We start from the raw sequence: 8748 nt of genomic DNA on the forward strand, positions 1-8748 counted from the left end.
GTAGAAGTGATTTCTGTCTTCCTTTCCCAGACTGGAAGTCATTTCAGACTCCCTACTCCTCTGTGAGAACCAGCTCAACCTCCTCATCCATGTCCACTTAACCATTTATAAGGAAAGAAATCTGAATAGTGTTGGAGGAGAAAAGCTAGAGGAAAGTCAGTTTTCCTCTAGCTTTTAAACTCTAACACTGTTGTTCAAAGATGGCGGTTGTGATTACACTGTTAATTCAGAGAGCAGGAGATCGTGGTGGTTGGCTCCCAACTACTCAAATCTTTAAAGTGTCTTTTCCCTCAAGAGAAGTCAGAAACTTTGTTTGCACTTGATATGGTTTGGCTGTGTCCCCACCCAAATCTCATCTTGAATTGTAGCTCCCATAATTCCCATGTGTGACGGAAGGGACCCAATGGGAGGTCGTTGAATCATGGGGGCGGTTTCCCCCATACTGTTCTCGTGGTAGTGAATAAGTCTTATCGAGATCTTATGGTTTTATAAGGGGATTCCCCTTTCACTTGGTTCTTATTCTCTCATGCCTGCCACCATGTAAGACCTGCCTTTTGCCTTCCACCACGATTTTGAGGCCTTCTCAGCCATCTGGAATTGTGAGTCTATCAACCCCCTTTGTCTTTATAAATTACCCAGTCTCGGGTATGTCTTTATCAGCAGCATGAAAATGGACTAATACAGCACTGAAGCCTCTGCATGCTAATTTCATAAACTGCACAGGTTGCATGATGGCCAACAGCTTTCTCTGCTGGTGGAGTTTGCCTCACCATTTTGGACATTGTATTAGAGAAACATTTTACTCATTCTTTTTGTTTCAGAACTAAATTAAAACTAAGTTTCAAAAAGAGCTGATGGATTTCTGGAGCCAATCACAGGCTTTGTCATAATCTATCCGTTTGGCTGGTAGGGGGTGAGTTTCCTGTAGAAATTCAAATTTGTCTTAAACGCATCTTTGTGGATACGTCTTGTGTCCTCACATAATAATTCTCTCTCTCCTCTCTCTGGTTTATACAAAAAAAATTCCTTATAACACAATACCTCCTCCTCTTGTCCACGTGGGCTGTCAACGTATGCTGGCTTAGAAACACATTGATTTCTTCGAAAGAGACAAAGGATAAGAACATATGCACTGCTACCCAAGAAAAGGGGAGCAAGTTTAAAACACTTGTGAAAATGAGGTGTCTTCTCTCTAAGTTTTCTGTTATGTTCGGGGTACACATGTAAGTTTGTTATGTAGGTAAACTTGGGTCGTGAGAGTTTGTTGTACAGATTATTTCATCATCCAGGTATTAAGCCTGGTACCCATTAGTTATTTTTTTCTAATCCTCTCCCTCCTCCCATTTTCTTCCCTCCGATAGTTAGGACACGCTGTGTCGTTCTGGGTGTGTCGAGATGCTGTGCTAATTAGAAGATAACTCATATGATGGATATTAATAAGTTAATAACAGGATGGGTGTTTATGTTAATAAATTAAGTTACATATATAACTCAATATCCTCAGAGCATGTGATTATCTATCTTTCTATCTGTCTTTATCTGTCTATCTATCATCTATCTCTATCTATATCTATCTATCTATCTATCTATCTATCTATCTATCTATCAATCATCTATCTTTCTATCTGTCTTGAGATAATAGTGTCCAGCTCCATCCATGTTCCTGCAAAGGACATGATCTCTTTCTTTTTATGGCTGCATAGTATTTCATGGTATATGTGTACTACATTTTCTTTATTCAGTCCACCACTGATGGGAATTTAGGTTGATTTCATGTCTTTCCTAGTGTGAATGGTGCTACAGTGAACACACAGTTGCATGTGTCTTTACGAGAAAATGATTGATATTCTTTTGGGTGTATGTCTGGTAATGGGATTGCTGGGTTGAATGGTAGTTCACTTTTTAGTTCTTGGAAGAATCGTCACACTGTTTTCCACAATGATTTCTTATCTCACGTGCCTTCTTTCAAAATCTTTCTTACGTCCTTGTTTCTGCATTGTCACCCGCCTACTATGCGAAGTTCTTTCCAAAGCTCAATTAGAGCAATGGTGTCACACCTGGTTTCCATTCTTTCAGCTTCTCCCACTGGATTCTAGGTCTCTCCTTTTTCCAGCCTCTCCCAGTGGACCCCCACTGGGCTCTATGCACTAGAGCAATCCTGCATTCCTCCACGCCTTCACCACTCTCTCATTGCCTACAAGCCAAAGCCCTTGGCCATCTGTTCATGGCCTTCTAGCCTTCGTTTCGACAGATCACTCATCCACCATGACCTGCCACGTGTCTTGTACCTGCTCTGGAGTCCATATTGTTCCTCAAGCAAGACCTTCATGAATAATAGTTGCCTTGTGTTTCTGGTATACCCTCTGCCTAGGATAGTTTTCTCTTCCCTCCATCAATGCAAATGCTGCCCTCATTCCAGCTTCTACTCAAGTTCAACCTCGCTTCTGCATTTTGTCTTGAACTTCCGTCCTTGGATTTCATGTTCTTTCTCTTGGTCCTTACCTTTTCCTGAAGAGTCCTTCACTGCCCCTTCCCAGAATCTCCACCAACAGGGTCATTTTCAGGACTCTTCCTAGATCAATCTGAACTTGAGCTGGGCACCTCTTCAGCTAGCCATGGAGAAAGCCCTTCTTGTACCAGTACTTTTGTGGAGAGGGTAGAATGATGTCCTTGCTCTCATAAGTCTACCTGAGAAGGGGGTGCCTTGGTACTTATCAATGGATGCTAAGTTGAGCTCTGCCTTTTGTGGTCTACTTGTCTTGTTAAGTGAGGAATTGTGTCTGAATTACTAAATTCACGCTCCTCTCTGTTCCCAAGAAGAAAGAAAGAAGTTTCTTTCTTCTTAAAGCTCCATCTCTGGCCTGGAGCTTGGAGTTCTGTTAACTGGACCTATCTTGATGCCCTGTGTCCCCAAGGACAAGGAAGTTTCTGACACATTATGTATGCATGTTGAATGGAAGGAAGGATGGATAGACAGATGAGTGGATAGATGGATAAATGGATGGATAGTTGGATAAATGGATGGTGGATATGTGTATGAGTGGATAGATAAGTGGATGGATGGATAGGTAGATGGATGGGTTGCTGGCCGGCTGTCTGGATAGATGGGTGGGTGAGTGGATAGGTGGGTGGATGGTAGGTGGATGAATAAAGGGATGGATGGTTGGATGAATGGATGGATGGATAAGTGCATAAGTGAATGAATGGGTGAATGGCAGGTGGATGGATGGATGGCTTATCCAGATGCCTGAAGTTTTCCTGCCTGGATTTCTGAAGTTTTCCACCCTAACTTTCCCTCACCAAGCTCCATCTACCTTGACAAACACCTTACCACATCACCTTGGCAGCCTAATGGCATTTATCTGCCTGAACAATTACTTGAGCTTGTGGAGTCTCAGCCTGGCCTTGTGGAGTCACAGCTTCCAGCTGGGCTGTCCTCCCAAATTCACGGAGGCTTGGATTCAAATTCTTACATTGCTAAGAAGACACTGCCAAGCCTCACTGATGGCCGAGGACCCAACTGTCCATCACAGAAGCTCAGAAAGGCTTGATAAATTTGCCACCTTTGACTTTCTGTTGCTCATCCATGGGGCCCAGGAGTGACATCTGTTGTGGCCATGAGCAGATTTGTATCTTTAGTCCACTGAGACATAGCTGTATCTGATCCAAACAAATGCCATTGTTTTACATTTTCTCATAGAGCCCTTCTTCCTACTGTATCTTCACAGCTTTGTGGGCTTCCCTCTCCTACACACACATCTAACTTCAGTCTCACAGATGCACACTGCACATCTAATTCAAAATCAGTTTATTTCAAAACCAACGTATTGGCCAAGAGATGGCCATAACCACAGATGGCTCCACTCCCCCTTATTTTCCCAGAAAGGTGAAGTAACAAAAATTAGCATTTCTATGCCTACACTTGTTCTGGACAACAAGTTCTTCCAGTGGGGGGAGAAAATGATACTTTTTGAAGGGAAGTGAAGACAGAAAGAGACAATCTCCAATTCTGTTTTTGTTAATTTATTCCCAAGAAACGAGAGTGACAGCACAACAAATGAGTGTACAGGCACTGAAGCGGCATTTAAAATGATTTAGGACTCTTGAACCAGACCAATTTGTTATAAGGTCACTTAGGTGGTGGTGTCTCTCAAAGAGTCATCACTCTTAAGTTGTTTCTAGGTCACAGAAGATGCTTTATAGTCCAAAAGAGAACATCAGTCAAACCACTGCCATTCTGGGATTAAAAAAGAAAGGGAGAAAATCCTTCCAGGGCATATTGTTCTCAGATGTCCCAGTGGCAGCACTGCTGACTCGTCTTGTGGGATTCAGAGTCTTATAGCTGATTATCAACATTGTAGTAATGATGATGACAATGCTGATGATGCTGGTGTTGGTGTGATAATGACAATGGCATGGTAAGATGATGATGGTGATGATGATGATGGTGATGGTAATGATGATAGGGGTGGTGATAGTGGAGATGATGATGGTGATGATGATGATGGGAGAGGTAATGAAGATGGTGATGGTGATGATGATGGTGAGGATGCTGGTAGTGATGACAATGGGAGAGGTAATGAAGATGGTGATGGCGATGATGATGATGGGAGAGGTGGTGAAGATGATGGTGATGGTGGTGACGATGGTGATGGTGGTGATAATGGAGATGATGGTGATGATGATAATGATGGTGGTAGTGATGACGATGATGACGGGAGAGGTGATGGAGATGATGGTGGTGAGGATGATGGTGACGATGATGATGATGGAAGAGGTAATGGAGATGATGGTGATGATCATGGTGACAATGGTGATGATGGTGGTGGTGATAATGGAGATGATGATGGTGATGAGGATGATGATAATGATAGTGGTAGTGATGATGATAATGGGAGAGGTAATGGAGATGATGGTGATGAGGATGATGATGGTGAGGATGATGATGATGGTGAGGATGGTGATGATGGGAGAGGTAATGAAGATGATGATGGTGAGGATGGCGATGATGGGAGAGGTAATGAAGATGATGATGGTGATGATGGTGATGGTGGTGATAATGGAGATGATGGTGATGATGATGATGGTGGTAGTGATGACGATGATGACGGGCGAGGTGATGGAGATGATGGTGGTGAGGATGATGGTGACGATGATGATGATGGAAGAGGTAATGGAGATGATGGTGATGATCATGGTGACAATGGTGATGATGGTGGTGGTGATAATGGAGATGATGATGGTGATGAGGATGATGATAATGATAGTGGTAGTGATGATGATAATGGGAGAGGTAATGGAGATGATGGTGATGAGGATGATGATGGTGAGGATGATAATGATGGCGAGGATGGTGATGATGGGAGAGGTAATGAAGATGATGATGGTGAGGATGGTGATGATGGGAGAGGTAATGAAGATGATGATGGTGATGATGGTGATGGTGGTGATAATGGAGATGATGGTGATGATGATGATGGTGGTAGTGATGACGATGATGACGGGCGAGGTGATGGAGATGATGGTGGTGAGGATGATGGTGACGATGATGATGATGGAAGAGGTAATGGAGATGATGGTGATGATCATGGTGACAATGGTGATGATGGTGGTGGTGATAATGGAGATGATGATGGTGATGAGGATGATGATAATGATAGTGGTAGTGATGATGATAATGGGAGAGGTAATGGAGATGATGGTGATGAGGATGATGATGGTGAGGATGATGATGATGGTGAGGATGGTGATGATGGGAGAGGTAATGAAGATGATGATGGTGAGGATGGTGATGATGGGAGAGGTAATGAAGATGATGATGGTGATGATGGTGATGGTGGTGATAATGGAGATGAGGATGGTGATGATGATGATGATAATAATGGTGGTAGTGATGATGATAATGGGAGAGGTAATGGAGATGATGATGATGAGGATGATGATGGTGATCAGGATGATGATGGTGAGGATGGTGACGATGATGGGAGAGGTAATGAAGATGATGATGGTGATGGTGATGGTGGTGGTGGTGATAATGGAGATGACGATGGTAATGGTGATGATGACAATGATGGTGGTAGTGATGATTATGATGATGATGGTGATGATGGGAGAGGTAGTGGAGATAATGGTGATGAGGATGATGATGGTGAGGATGATGATGGTGAGGATGGTGATGATGATGGGAGAGGTAATGAAGATGATGATGGTGATGATGATGGTGATAATGGAGATGGTGATAGTGATGATGATCATGATGATAATGATGGTGGTAGTGATGATGATAATGGGAGAGGTAATGGAGATAATGGTGATGAGGATGATGACAGTGAGGATGATGATGTTGGTGAGGATGGTGATGGTGGTGATAAGGGAGATGATGGTGATGATGATGGTGACGATGGTGATGATGGTGGTGGTGGTGATAATGGAGATGATGATGGTGATGATGATGATGATAATGATGGTGGTAGTGATGATGATAATGGGAGAGGTAATGGAGATGATGGTGAGGATGATGATGATGGTGAGGATGGTGATGGTGATGATGATGACAGTGATGATGATGGTGATAATGATGATACTTTCTGCTAAGCACTGAGGCCCATTTGACTTGGAAAATAAAATCATACACACTTTAGTTTTGGACCATTCATACAAGATCTCCTTTGATTGGTCTTATTTTTATTTATTTATTTTGTTTTTGGAGGCGGAGTTTTGCTCTTGTTGTCCAGGCTTACGTGCAATGGCGCGATCTCAGCTCACTGCAACCTCCGCCTCCTGGGTTCAACCGTTTCTCCTACAGGCATGCACCACGACACCCAGCTGATTTTGTATTTTTATAGAAATAGGGTTTCTCCATGTTGGTCAGGCAGGTCTCGAACTCCCAACCTCAGGTGATCTGCTCGCCCTGGCCTCCCAAAGTACTGGGATGACAGGCGTGAACCACCGTGCCTGGCCTGGTTGGTCTTATTAAATAGGGTTTAAAAGCACACACTAGAGTCAGTTTTGGGCACCATGTAAAATGACCAGTGCTTGTCTTGTAGGGAGGATGAAACAAATTGGCTAGTCATTTATCCACTCGTTTTTGTTTGACCAATGTTTAGTGTGCATATCTTCAGTGTGAGAAGCTAAGTATATAGAAATAAATGAACAGGCAAGGTCTACCATGCAACTGTGCGTTTTGAATGAATGAAGCCCATGGTCTCTTGAAAAAAGCTGATCCTGATAACACTGTGAGGTCTACATTTTAGTCTACGTCATGGCTGTGGTGCTGTCATTCCTTCCTGGTAACACACATGCCTATGTGCACACACGTTGATGTTTCATACCAGCTTGGATCAATGATCTATGCTTGAACCAGAGTTGTAAGGACAAGCTGGACTATTCTGAAGGCAGTGTCACCAAAGCAGAGGTAAAACTTGGCACAACAGTGGACTTCTAGGTATTTATATGGGATTTCTGCCTTCAAACCCCAGCAGTCCCTGACTTCAGGTTGACAGGAGAGGAAAACATTCAATAGACTTCTCTTAAGCTCTTACTCTTGGCCCACAAGCCTGCCAGACTCCCCTGTCTTCCACGAGTTTGCTCGGATGTTGTTTCCCATTTATATCAGCCCGTTCTCTGCCCAGCTGCTTTCATGACTATGCCCCCTGTTTACTTCTAATCCCTTGCTTTATGTTTCCTCCTCCTTTTCTTTTTAAGCATTTCATTTAAGTAATAATATTTGTGATGGTTCATTTTATGTGTCTCCTTGTCTGGGTCACCGTGCCCAGATGTGTGGGCAAACATTATTCTGGATGTTTCTGTGAATGTGTTTTTGGATGGGGTTGATATTTAAATCAGTGACTTTGAGTCAAGATGACCCTCTCTCCGTAATGTGGGTGGGCCTCAACTAATCCGTTGAAGACATGAAAAGCACAAAATCTGACCTCCACAGAGCAAGAGGAAATTCTGCCAGGAGACAGCCTTCAAATTATTTTTAAAAATAGTTAAACTGGCCGGGCGCGGTGGTGCGCACCTGTAATCCCTGCACTTTGGGAGGCCGAGGTGGGTGGATCACAAGGTCAGGAGATCGAGACCATCATGGCTAACACAGGGAAACCCCATCTCTACTAAAATACAAAAAAATTAGCCAGGCGTGGTGGCAGGCACTTGTAGTCCCAGCTACTTGGGAGGCTGAGGCCGGGGAATCGCTTGAACCCAGGAGGCGGGGGTTACAGTGAGCTGAGATCGCGCCACTGCACTCCAGCCTGGGCAACAGAGTGAGAGTCCGTCTCACACACACACACATAAAAATAGTTAAACCATGGGCATATCACATAGGAGACAAGACTAATTACGTTGATTACTTCATTCCCATTAATTTTTTAGATAAACTAACCAAGGAGTTGGCCAACAAAGGGAATATCTGGGATACAGCATTTACTCACAAGAAGAAGGACTTCCTTCCTTCCTTCCTTCCTTCCTTCCTTCCTTTCTCTTCCTTCCTTCCTTCCTTCCTTCCTTCCTTCCTTTCTCTTCCTTCCTTGCTTTCTTCCTTTCTTCTTCCTTCCTTTCTCCTTCCCTCCCTCCCTCCCTTCCTTCCTTTCTTCCTTTCTTCCTTCCTTCTTCCTTCTGTCACTCTTCCTTCTGTCATTCTTCCTTCCTTTCTCCTTCCTTCCTTTCTCCTTTCTTCCTTCCTTTCCTCTCCTCTCTCCCTCCCTCCCTCCTTCCCTGTCTCCTTCCTTCCTTCCTTCCTTCCTTCCT

Source organism: Rhinopithecus bieti, unplaced genomic scaffold (assembly GCF_001698545.2).
Source record: "Rhinopithecus bieti isolate Rb0 unplaced genomic scaffold, ASM169854v2 scaffold_38008, whole genome shotgun sequence".
Classification (NCBI taxonomy): domain Eukaryota; kingdom Metazoa; phylum Chordata; class Mammalia; order Primates; family Cercopithecidae; genus Rhinopithecus; species Rhinopithecus bieti.